This window comes from Oncorhynchus masou, chromosome 25 (assembly GCF_036934945.1).
Source record: "Oncorhynchus masou masou isolate Uvic2021 chromosome 25, UVic_Omas_1.1, whole genome shotgun sequence".
In the NCBI taxonomy this organism is placed as follows: domain Eukaryota; kingdom Metazoa; phylum Chordata; class Actinopteri; order Salmoniformes; family Salmonidae; genus Oncorhynchus; species Oncorhynchus masou.
The window spans coordinates 23,022,055-23,035,050 of NC_088236.1; the positions used below are offsets into that span (position 1 = coordinate 23,022,055).

A 12,996-nucleotide genomic window follows, 5' to 3' on the forward strand; every position below is an offset into this window, starting at 1 on the left:
AATCGAGAGCATCCTGGCGGGCTGTATCACCGCCTGGTACGGCAACTGCTCCGCCCAAAACAGTAAGGCTCTGTCAGGATTTGGCCAGGGTTGTTCCGGGTTTTGGTCACTAGATGCCCCCATTGTGCTTTTTGACCTTATGTTTTTTCCCTTGTTCCCCATTATTATTTGCACCTGTGCCTCGTTTTCCCCTGATTGTATTTAAACCCTTAGTTTCCCTCAGTTCTGTGCTCGTATGTTAGCACCCAGCCCTAGTGTTCTGTGTATTCTTGTCGATTCCGGTGGATGCTCTTGTGGAATTCTGTTTTTGTTTTTGAGTATCTCGAGGCTTTTTTGTGCTATTCCTACCACCTTTTGGATTTGCCATTTTTGTATTGAAGGACTTCTCCGTTTTACTTTATTAAATACACCGTCTTAAGTACTGCTGTGTCTGCCTCATCTTCTGGGTTCTGCTGACTATTCGTGGCTCAGTTGGTTAAGTGACTGTTTCTCACTCCGGAGACCCAGTCACTTAACTGAACTGAGGGAAACTAAGGGTTTAAATACAATCAGGGAAAAACGAGGCACAGGTGCAAATAATAATGGGGAACAAGGGAAAAAACACAAGGTCAAAAAGCACAATGGGGGCATCTAGTGACCAAAACCCGGAACAACCCTGGCCAAATCCTGACAGGCTCTCCAGAGGGTAGTGAGGTCTGCACAACGCATCACCGGGGGCAAACTACCTGCCCTCCAGGACACCTACACCACCCAATGTTACAGGAAGGCCATAAAGATCATCAAGGACAACAACCACCCGAGCCACTGCCTGTTCACCCTGCTATCATCCAGAAGGCGAGGTCAGTACAGGTGCATCAAAGCTGGGACCGAGAGACTGAAAAACAGCTTCTATCTCAAGGCCATCAGGCTGTTAAACAGCCACCACTAACATTGAGTGGCTGCTGCAAACACACTGACTCAACTCCAGCCACTTTAATAATGGGAATTGATGGGAAATTATGTAAAATATATCACTAGCCACTTTAAACAATGCTACCTAATATAATATTTACATACCCTACATTATTCACCTCATATGTATACGTATATACTGTACTCTATATCATCTACTGCATCTTTATGTAATACATGCATCACTAGCCACTTTAACTATGCCACTTTGTTTACATACTCATCTCATCTGTATATACTGTACTCGATACCATCTACTGTATCTTGCCTATGCTGCTCTGTACCATCACTCATTCATATATCTTTAAGTACATATTCTTTATCCCCTTACACTTGTGTGTATAAGACAGTAGTTTTGGAATTGTTAGTAAGATTACTTGTTGGTTATTACTGCATTGTCGGAACTAGAAGCACAAGCATTTCGCTACACTCGCATTAACATCTGCTAACCATGTGTATGTGACAAATAAAATTTGATTTGATTTGAGCACCAAGTCCAAGAGGCTTCTAAACAGCTTCTACCACCAAGCCGTAAGACTCCTGAACATCTAATCCAATGGCTACCCAGACCACATGTACATATCTCAATTACCTCGACTAACCAGTGTTCCCGCACATTGACTCTGTACCAGTAGCCCCTGTATATAGCCTTGCTACTGTTATTTTACTGCTGCCCTTTAATTATTTGTTATTTTTTCTTTTTTACTTATCACTTATTTTTCTTAAAACTGCATTGTTGGTTAAGGGCTGGTAAGCATTTCACTGTAAGGTACCTGTTGTATACCTGTTGTATTCGGCGCATGTGACAAATCAAATTTGATTTGAATAACCTAAGTGTCTAAAATCTAGCCACAGACAATGAAAACCACCATTCTTTTTACACTGGACAACATAATGTGCCATTCTCCGGTCATTTCTCCCCTTTCTCCTGGAGAAGTATTCCACGGCAGGTGTAACGGGGGTCACGCTGCTTGCTTAGTGAGTACCGCTTCCTCCTGATTCAGCACACAGAGGCTCAAACCCAGGACCTGTGTTTTTCTAAAACACGTGACTGCCACCCATGACAATATACCAACCGTTTGAGCTAGCTCCATCAGCGACATTTCAAGCTAGCTGTGGAGTGAACTTATGGTACGTTCTTAACTCCGTTACACAGGCAGCTAATACAGGCAGTCCAGACAGCAAAGGCAGCTTGCGCTCACCATCAATCAGTCACAGCTGGTCGAGGCCCCGCAGTCCAACACTTGATCGAAAACCTCCCCAATATGAGCCTCCTTAGTACCCTCCACCAAACCCTCCCTCCCACACATAAAGCACTGATTGTTGCCTCTGCTGGCATCTCCTCTGTTCTGCCACATTCATGTCCTGACAGTATCCCTTTATATTTCCTGCCAGCACTTAAGTAGAGGAAGATTTTTTTCTTCCTGCCTTTATGCTATGGCTCATTTATGAGGAGATGCTGCCCGACTGCCACATTAATCAGCTGTCACTTTCCTGAACGGACACAGAAGAGCAGAGCAACTGAGGACACGGACACACATCTTGCATCCCTAATGGCACCCTATTCCTTATAGAGTGCACTATTCCACTATGGGTACTGGTTAAAAGTAGTGCACTATAAAAGGGAATATGGTGCCATTTGGGACACATTCACACGCAGCAGCAGTACATGCGTAGGAGTTACTATGACACCAGTCACTGCTCCACATCATCTATAGTTCCATACACTGGATCTCTCTCGCTTTCCCCAATTCGGAACTGTACCATTTCTGACCATGAGGAGCTAAACTGAATCACTGTGTCTCTTCTTCAAATAGCAATTTTACATGTTTCAGGGGATAAACATGGGGTGAACATCTTCCATTTGCCCAAAATAACAAAGGTGTCATCTTATTTCTGCACAATGGAGGATGGAGTTTACAGGTTCTTGGTCTCTGAACCTCATTGTTCTCCAACTCATTTTTGGAGTGCTAGGTTTCTGGAATTCAAAACAGTCTTCTAAGCTCCCACTAATCCCCAGTGATTCTGGCAGTGCAGCCCCTGTGATTGAGAGAGACAGAGACAGAGAGAGAGAGGCGCTCGCTCCACAATATAGTCATGAGCTTCCTTCCTGTGTATGCTAATGAAAAGCCCCTTTCAAAACGAATTTCTCTCCTGGTAATAGCATCAGTCCATTGTGTGAGAAAAGCCATCATAGAATGATTAGAAAAGTGGAATAAAGGAAGTCCGAGAGGTATAGGCTTCAGATGAAGGGGCTGACAAGTCAACGATATGACAACAAAAAAACTAAGAGCTAGACTATCTAGACCAGCAAGACCACTTTCAGTAGTCCAGCTTGACCAGTTTCATCAGCTTGGCTCAGCGGTTTTCCCATTTTATTTTGGAAGCATCTCTTGGAGTGTCTTTACTAGTTGATGTCCTTCAGGGTAAAGTAGAGATCAAGGTCCTACTCTCCAGAGGCCGGGGCCAGCAGGCCAACACTCTCAGACAGAACAGTAGGGTTCATTAGGACAGACCTTTCCCACAGCCCCTCTTTCTACATGCACAGAGCAGATGTAGATGGTAGAGCAGAGCATTAAAACAAACTTCTGAAGGCCCCCTCTCATTTATACTTCTTTATGATGTCACCCAAACAAACAAACAAATTAAAAGGTTATTTTCTCCTTGAACCATTTAATTATTTCCCTACCTAATTTCACACTTTCAAGCTCCAGTGAAACTGCCAAATAGGAGATGCAAGCATAAAAGCAAGGAAGGCCACAGCCAAATCAACATCATTAAAATAAACAAAAATGCAATCTAATGGATAGCTGCTATATTCATTACTTCACAAAAGGTGCATTTGCTATTTCATATTTAAATCAACATCAATGCTATGGTTCTCTGTTTGGCACTGTTGTGGCAGTCTAGTTAGCTCTTTACCTGTCCATGGCAACCTCCATGATCTCATGCAGGTTGGGACTGGGGAGGTGAACAGTCATTCCTAATTCATCTGTGGTGCAGTGTGGTGTCTGGGCTGACGTACAGACACACACCGCTCCACTGTTTAGCAACCCAGGATGGCACAGTAGGGATTAAACTTAAGCAGCTCTTATCCCTGAACATAATCAAGGCAGGACAGGTCCCAACAGGGTTAATCCTCCATACAGCAGGGGCCAGGAGGAGGAGGAGAGGAACCTCTAGCGGTTTGGTCATTGTCTCAGGTCAGGCGGCACCATAAACACAACAGGAAACACTTCCCTTTCCTGTGTCAAAATCATCAAGCACCAAATGGAAGAAAATGTAATAAAACATGGAGAGGACTACATCCATTGTAATTGTATGTTGCAACAGTGAGCCCTAATGAATACAACCATGGGCACGGAGAGGTTGACTGTGCTAAATGTGTGCTGCTGCAATTTCAATCCACTGACTAGCAGGTCATAGGGGATGTGTTTAATATCAATCCAGGCCGCTGCCTGAAGTTGACAGCTGCAGAGTCCATCTTAGCCTAAGTCCCCAGGTAAAGGTGGGAAGGCACAGTTACTGGCTGCACTACATAACACTGCTGATCTTTCCTGGTGAGAGACATTATCGTCCTCAGATTGGGGAGGGGGTGGGGATCAGCCAGGGAATTGACATTCTCGTTGCACAGAGGGATTTCAGTACAATTGCTCATGCAGTGTCCATGGGTTGCACTATGGGGTAGGGTGGAGAAGGGAGGACAAGGGAGGTGGATTAACAGCCAGTCAACATGTCACAGTGTATTAGGCCCACTGGAATTCTGATAACGCATTACCACCCAGGTCCCTGCACGGAGGAAAATTATGCTGTGAAATCTGGTTTAAAACCAATTTCTGGCCCAGAGGTAATCTTGGGTCTGACTGCAAAGACATGATTGAAAGCTTTTGAGGACATGCCATCAATATCACAAGGATACGGAAATACAAGAATAACACCAGATCAAATTAACAAGGCTGCTTTAGACTGAAGTTACTTTTTGTTAGTTTCTCTCTAAAATCCCAATACTTGACATATTGATGTTTATTCTCTTTGTTTTTATTAACTAGAGGGAATTTGTCAAATAAAATACAAAATGACATTTTCACAAACAGCATCGGTTTTCCCAAATATGAGGCTGAAAATGGGATCATTAGTGACCACATAGAGTCAAGGACACCCATTTAACATCCCATTCAAAAGACAGCACCCTACACAATCCCTGCCCTGGAGAATTTAGATTGGTCTAAAAACAGAGGAAAGGGTACCTCCTACTGGCCCTCCAACACCACTTCCAGCAACATCTGGTCTCCCAACAAGGGACTGACCAGGACCAACACTGCTTAGCTTCATAGCTTCAGAAGCAAGCCAGCAGTGGGATGCAGGGTGGTATGCTGCTATTTAACCCCAGACAGCTAACCATTAATAAAACCTTAACCCCTTACACTCATGGGAAATAGCCAAAATGGATAGGGCTAAATTGACATGTTTCTTACAGATGAAATATGAAAAGCATAATAACGATGGTAGCAATTAAAAGGGAACAGTTTAGAGATTATGGGAAAATTATTAGACTAAAAAGGTGAGGACAACAGTTCCCATGAAAAGACTGAATCCAAACATTATGCTGTTGATTTGATGTGCATTTTACATTCATTGTACTTTTCGCTGCATTTGTTGACAACAAAATCTGAAAATACTCTAGATATATTCAGTGACATGATAATTTAGGGTAGGTTCAGCAGAAGACAAAAACATGACAAAGGTTTGAGTGCTAGGTGTAACTGGTGTTTCCAAGTGGCCACACACACCTCTCCAAAGTGTACACAGTTCCTAAGTAATTGTCAATGAACTTTTATGACTCATATAAGTCTTAACCTATAAGGTGCTTTCTTAGATCTCCTAGCTGTGGCGTTGAGGAACTAGAGCAGCACACTTGTAGTTGTTTTGTTTGGAACACAACCCTGCTTCCCGGCCTTTACACAATAACTGATGTTGTTTAAGAAATTAAAATACAGTCCTTTATAAATTGCAATCTGGGTCAGATGGGCGTAATTTCAAAGGCTGTTCTATTGCTAACATGACCAGCTAAGTTATAAAATACAATCTTACAGTGTTAGGCTTTCACAAGGCAATTCAGAGAAGTAGATCGTAATGAGTGTATTCAGTCATGAGTGCATTCAGACGTGGTCCACGGCACATTTCCTTCATAATACAACAAACGTATGCTCATTCTGTCCAAGACAAACCAGGGTATAACGCCATGTCATTGTGCAACTGTACATCAAACATAGTGATCATAAACATTGACACTGTATATGACATGAGTTTTATGATATGGAAATATGAAGTGCATATTTGGACTCACAGGTGTTTGGCTTTCTTGTATTACATCACAGCGGTATTTATTATTGTCCTCAAAATCTGTCATTCGGACTCCCAAGTGGCTCAGCGGTCTAAACACTGCATCTCAGTGCTAGAGGTGTCACTACAGACACTCTGGTTTGAATCCAGGCTGTATCACAACCAGCTGTGATTGGGAGTCCCATAGCGCACAATTGGCCGGTGTAGGCCGGCATAGTAAATAAGAATTTGTTCTTAACTGACCAGAAACAAAAATACAAACATCACATCTTTCAAAATACATAGTCTTCTTAATTTTCTTAATTCCTGGGACTGTGTTGGGGCTGGCCAGACAGACAAAGACCTAGAGAGTTATTTCCCTTGGCAGGAGGGAGAGGAGAGGCGATGGCCAGCGCCGGATTAAAGGAGCAAACCAAGCAAGCAGCACAGAGGGAAGAAACACAGCTCTGTCCCCCAGCCCAGCAGGTGTCAGCCTGAACCATAAAGAGTAATTCACTCTTGACCTGGCCTGCCTCTCTCACTACACAGGAAGTCAGTGTAGCCCACAATACTGAGTGCACTGACTAATACAGTTTAATCTCCCCAATAAGATACTATGATCAATCCATCAAACTACTGAGACAGCCAAGTGTGATATTAGTTTATTTATTGATGAAAATGTTCATGCAAGTTGAGGGAATTTAATGTCAACATGATTTCTCTGGAAGGTATCAGCTTGACTGATCTGTGCAATATTATCATCAGAGTAGATGAGCTGCTAGATTAGACTTGTTCTCCCACTGTCATAGCATTAGGTGACTTTTCTTCTAATCATGTTTTACAGATGAATGTCTTGAGGGGCAGTCCCCTTATAACATCAAGTGCTAAAACATACTCACTAGCCTTGTTGCAGGAGGCATTCCATTGTACTGCACAAATCATTTCCATTTCACTGATTCTAATAGCTAATAAAAATATCCACAATGAATCCTCTCAAACATAGTCTCTGTTTGGCATGACATGTATTACAATACTGCACTTAACATTAAGCAATAACCACAGAAGCATACAAAATGATGATGCAGAGTTAACGCGACTAGTCTACATTTGCTACATTTGCTGCATACTTGAACACACATACATGTCAGAGTAGGATTCATATAAGCTATTCACCACAGCATCCACAATCATAGAATATAACGCTGTACAAGTACAACTTAGGCTAAATAAATTGAGAGACCACATAAATTGAACACAAATCTTGCATAAAACAAATCATAATCCACTAATTTGAACAAGGGCCAATCTCTTTTTCAAAGAGCACATACTGGTTGGAGTTGGCACTTATGGTTCAGTCTCTCTGTTAGTCCACTCTAACCAATTGAAGGAAAGAGAAAGCCTGACATTCTTCATACACTTAATTAACATGTGAAATCATGTCCTGACTGATTAACATTCCACAGTTCATTGTTCTAGAAGATGAAATAAACTGGAATGAATGGTCAAGGCCAAGTCTGTAGACTGCCTAGAGGAGACAAAGAAAGCATGTGAACACCATAGAAGTTTCTGTGTAAATTTCACACACAAGTGATACTTTGATTTTGGAAAATCCTATACATTTGAGCAATTTTTCAAAACCGGTTGCTTTCAAGTCAATCTTGAAGCAAGTCCAAAAACTGAAGCTGTAGTTCCAACCAATCAATTGTGTCAAGTGAAATGCATCTGCAACATGTTGTAGAGAAAAATAACTATTTCTTATATATTATGTTCATTCCTATCCACGTTCCATTAAAACTACATCACTGATGAACGATTACGTGTCTGTCTGTTGTCGGCCACGGTCTGTCATGCTGGTTGCATTATCTAGTCTAACATGCATAATGCTGAACACTGCTTTGCTCAGAACTCATTTCCCACTCAACATCCACTGCTGTACTTTAACCTAGCGTCCATATAGTGTATAATAACAAGTCTACAATAATAATGCGAGTTTCAAAGTTTATTCGCCATGTGCACAGGATACAATAGGTGTAAAAAAGTACAGTAAAATTCTTACTTGAGAACTCTTTCCCAACAATGCAGTGATGACAATAAATAAAACACCAAAAGACTCGAAGTCAAATGTTTGTTCCCGCTGAATAGCATAAAGCCTAAAGAAATCCAAAGAAGCTATATTCAGGGAGTCAGGGAAGTTACAATGGACGGCTGCAATAATGGAGTACATATTCACAAAATCACCTTGTCAAAGTTAAATATAATTGTCCTAGGGTAGATCTATGTAGCCTCATAGCCTGGTTCCTCTCTAGGTTTCTTCCTAGGTTCCAGCATTTCTAGGGAGTTTTTCCTAGCCACCGTGCTTCTACACCTGCATTGCTTGCTGTTTGGGGGTTTAGACTGGGTTTCTGTACAGTACTTTGTGACATCAGCTGATGTAAGAAGGGCTTTATAAATACATTTGATTGATTGATATGTGGGATGAAAAATCATTGGGTCGAAAATGGCAGCAGTCAGTTCCGTGTTTTCTACTCAGCTGAATACTGACAGATTCCTGGACAGGGCCTAGACATTGTGTTGTCAGACCCAGCAGACTTAAGAACCATTGTGGCCAAGGCCCTAGGATATCATATGGAGCATTTTCAGTGCCAACATAAATTGTATTTGACTTCCATAATTTAGAATTTGTATTAGGATATTGAATTTGAATGTAATATTTTTTATTGAATGCATACATTAAACTTGTATTTCATGATTTGAAACTGAATTGAATGAATATTCAGTTTAAAAATGCAATAGAAATATAATTGAATATTCAAATTCTTTATTTATATATTGAGTTTCAATATGGTAGATATTACATTTGTCTATGTATCAGGTTTACAAACTACAATGTCAAGCTTATCAAAGTTTAATATATTAAAACTTCTCAGATGCATTCAGATTGACTTATCAAATTCAGTTCCAAAACCAGAGACAACATCCTGGTACTTTGCCAGCCAGGAAAGGTAAAGGTTGAGGAGAACAGATGCTCTCTGTGGTAAAACAAAGCTTCTGGCATTTTTTGAAGCCAATGTGGGTTGTTGAATTGATTTTCTTCCTATGAATTTGGCTCTAGCGTTTGTACCATTTTGGCTATAAGATATTACCCCATTCCTGAAAGCTAAGACCATCTTCTGTATACCACCCATACCTTGTCACAACTGACTGGCTGAAAATATTAAGGAAAGAAATTCCACAAATTAACATGACACACCTGTTAATTGAATGCATTCCAGGTGGCTGCCTCATGAAGCTGGTTGAGAGAATGCCAAGAGTGTGCAAAGCTGTCATTAAGGCAGAGAGTGGCTACTTTGAAGAATCTCAAATAAGATATTTTGATTACTACATGTGTTATTTCATAGTTTTGATATCGTCACAATTCTACAATGCAGAAAATAGTATAAAATTAAGAAAAACCCTGGAATGAGTAGGTGTCCAAACTTTTATTCAGACCCCTTGACTTGTCCCAAATTGTGTTCCTTTACAGACTTGTTCTAAAATTGATCAAATTATTTGGCTTCCTCACCAATCTACACAAAGCGAAAACAGGTTTTTACCTCATTTTCAAATTCACAATTATGGAATTAAAATCTCTGTTGGCACTGAAATCACTCAAATCTAGAAGTATGGCAAACAAACACATTCATCAATTAGCTGATGGGGCCTGAGGGCCACAGTGGCCTTTCAGATTAATGATTAGTGTAGCACATGCTTATCTATAAAATAAATAGGCGGCACTCAAAAAGGAAAACACGTGAACCAATAACATCCATGGTTGGTTGCATATGATTCCTGTACTTTAGGTGCTTGATTTAGAGTACCCGCACCTTAAAATGTTCTACTGCACCTCTTATAGAATATTAGCGCAAAAGTATTGTGAAGCTCCTGCACCTAAATATAAAACAGTACCAGCACAGAAAATGAGTAACGCCACCTACTTCAGTCCAAGTCAAGCATTGTACTTTCAACGTGAATAACTTGCGACAGACAAATACAAACAGAAAATAAGTTACTTCCATGCAGTCGGAGTAGTACTATTGCACATATATCAATCTAAATTAGGATTTCCTACATGTTAACGTAGAATAAAAACTGTCAACTAGGCAGACGCTGTGGCAGCAGCTCTCCAGCGCATGACCTTGTGACTGACTGCAACAGCTATTTATATTCATTCATACATGTCAATCCCATCCAACCAAATCTATTTTCGCAGGTTGGCATTTATTGGGATGACTCAGCTCTGCAGTGGTCACTACCTGGCAGTCACAAAGTCATTCAATCTTATTTTTAACCTAACAAACGTCAACCTGCTCACAGCCGTCACGTCAACTAAATTTAACACATCAAAATGACCCTACCCTAATACGTACGAATTTCATTATATTGGGCCTACTAGAGTAGGAACATAATTTGTATTTTAGTTAACTAGGCAAAGTTAGATAAGAACTAATTATTTTTTACAATGACGGCAAGTGGGTTAACTGCCTTGTTCAGGGGTAGAACGACAGAGTTTTACATTGTCAGCTATGGGATTCAAGCCAACAACCTTTCGGTTACTGGCCCAACGTTCTAATCTACCTGCCGCCCCAACAAGCTTCAAGAGGAAAACCACATAAAACGGAAGGTACCCGTCATCCAAATAATTCCAGCAGCAACTCGCAAATGCCCCCTTTTCCAAACTGGGTATATTACAAGGTGAGAATCCGGAAGGCAAAACAAAAGCTATAGCACATCTAGACATAACCATGTCATTCACTCAGCATCAGGGAAAAACAAAGAGGAAAATGATTGCTGTGGCGTGACCTGTCAAAAATAACATCTTTACAGTCATTTTTGGAAACATCTTGGAAAAAAACATTCTAATGTATTCACCACATTTGTTACTATACAGAATATTTAACTGTATTCTGCATTGCTTGAGGTTTACATTTAAAGATCATAATTATTTTTGAAGTATTGCAAAGATGCTGCAGGTAGGTAGCCTATTGTAGGTGCCCCGTGCAGACAGAGGCAGTTCCCTTTGACACAATCGATGACCATTTGTGTGCTCTTAGATCTGCAGAATCAGGAGGCAGCGCACGACATATCCATTGTTGTATATATTCAGCAAACACACGACATGGGTTTGGAATTTTCATATTATGAAACAGAACTATAATGTAAGAGGACAAAAACAATCCAATCATATTCTACAATCTCTGTGGCGACTCTATTGCAATTGATATATGTCGTTACGCATAACATGGCATGAGATACGCAATCTACAATTGATAATAGGCTGGAAAGATTATTTAATCGAATGCAATTTCGTTTAATTCAAATCTTATTTTTACCAGTCTATAATTGAGTTCCATAAATGAACAACAACTCCGCGTAAAATCCCCACAGCAGTCCCCCACTGGCTCACACATCCTTCAATCTCCATGACAATCGCAAAGCATTGTATAGTGTACGACTACGTAGGAATAATAGATTATGTTTGTTCGGCTGCTAAAATGAAAACGATAATCTTGAATCACATTTCGACGTTTTATATATAACCAGGAACATTATAGCACGTCTTACCTTCTACTCCTCCCTTCTACTGGAGTTTAGGGATAGTACGTACGCGCACGCAGGAGTGTAAACTTGGCGATGCGATCACCAGATGGTTCCTTGCGCTGGTTAAATAAATCACCTCACACTCCTAGCCTATTCTTTTTAGTTTATGAATTTCACCTCAAAAACGTGACCAAACCCGAATAATGATTTCTCCTCTTTTCAATGTTTTTGTTGCAAACGACAGCGCTACTGTTATTCTCCTACAGTGCCGGAGAATAGCAGTGTAGTCCCTGATTGGCTTAGCCAATGTTTTATATGCTCAGTTATATGGAGGGTTAAGAGAGGACAAATCAAATGTAACCTGTGTTGAAATTATTCCTTACTTTAAAAGTCCATGATTCATTCAATGTAAAATCAAATAAAGTTATTTTTAACTAGGCTATTTATAGTCTAAGTCTGTCCCATCTCCAAAAACAAAACAAAAATCACGGTGAGGTCGCAAATTCTTCAATAGCGTCAAATACACATTGACAGCAAATTGTTGTAAAAAATAAATAAAAAGCCTGTCACTGACCCAAATCTGTGGCCCGAACTGACGGTTTCAAACTCCTCTCGTACACAAACAGCGCTCGTGCAACAAAACTGTCAGAGACCCACCCCTATCGCGGAGCGTTCTAGGAAATATTTATTTTGATTGGGTGAACCTACTTTCAATTAAAGCAGAAACAGAATATCTCTTACTTGATTGGATTAAAAGCTGTCAATCTTTGCATACGACGTACAATTTGCAATCTACTTTGAAACAAATGAACTCATCTACACATGATCGAATATATAATTTGTAATGTTATCCTTAAATATAAACGCAACATGTGAAGTGTTGGTCCCATGTTTCATGAGCTGAAATAAAACACATTTTCAATAGGCTTCTCAAATTGTGTGCACATATTTTTTACATCCCTGTTGGTGAGCATTTGTCATTTGCCAAGAAAATCCAGCCACCTGATATCAAGAAGCTAATTAAACAGCACAGTCATTACACAGGTGCACCTCGTGCTGGGGACAATAAAAGTCCACTCTCAAATACACTACGTGACCAAATGTATGTGGACACCTGCTTGTTGAACATCTCATTCCAAAAATCAT

The 12,996-nt window shown here is 40.5% G+C and overlaps 1 protein-coding gene across 10 annotated transcripts in view; it reads right to left on the reverse strand.

The window, feature by feature from the left end:
* Positions 1-12,450, reverse strand: part of LOC135513920 (splicing regulator ARVCF-like) — a 411,972-nt gene extending 399,522 nt beyond the window's left edge. For 7 of the 10 annotated variants that reach the window (XM_064936936.1, XM_064936940.1, XM_064936939.1 and 4 more), the window contains exon 1: positions 11,875-12,450. The gene's annotated coding sequence lies outside the window, so the exon portion shown is untranslated. The remainder of the gene's footprint in view (positions 1-11,874) is intronic. The other 3 variants (XM_064936942.1, XM_064936943.1, XM_064936937.1) reach the window with 1 other exon arrangement.
* Positions 12,451-12,996: the final 546 nt, after the last annotated feature.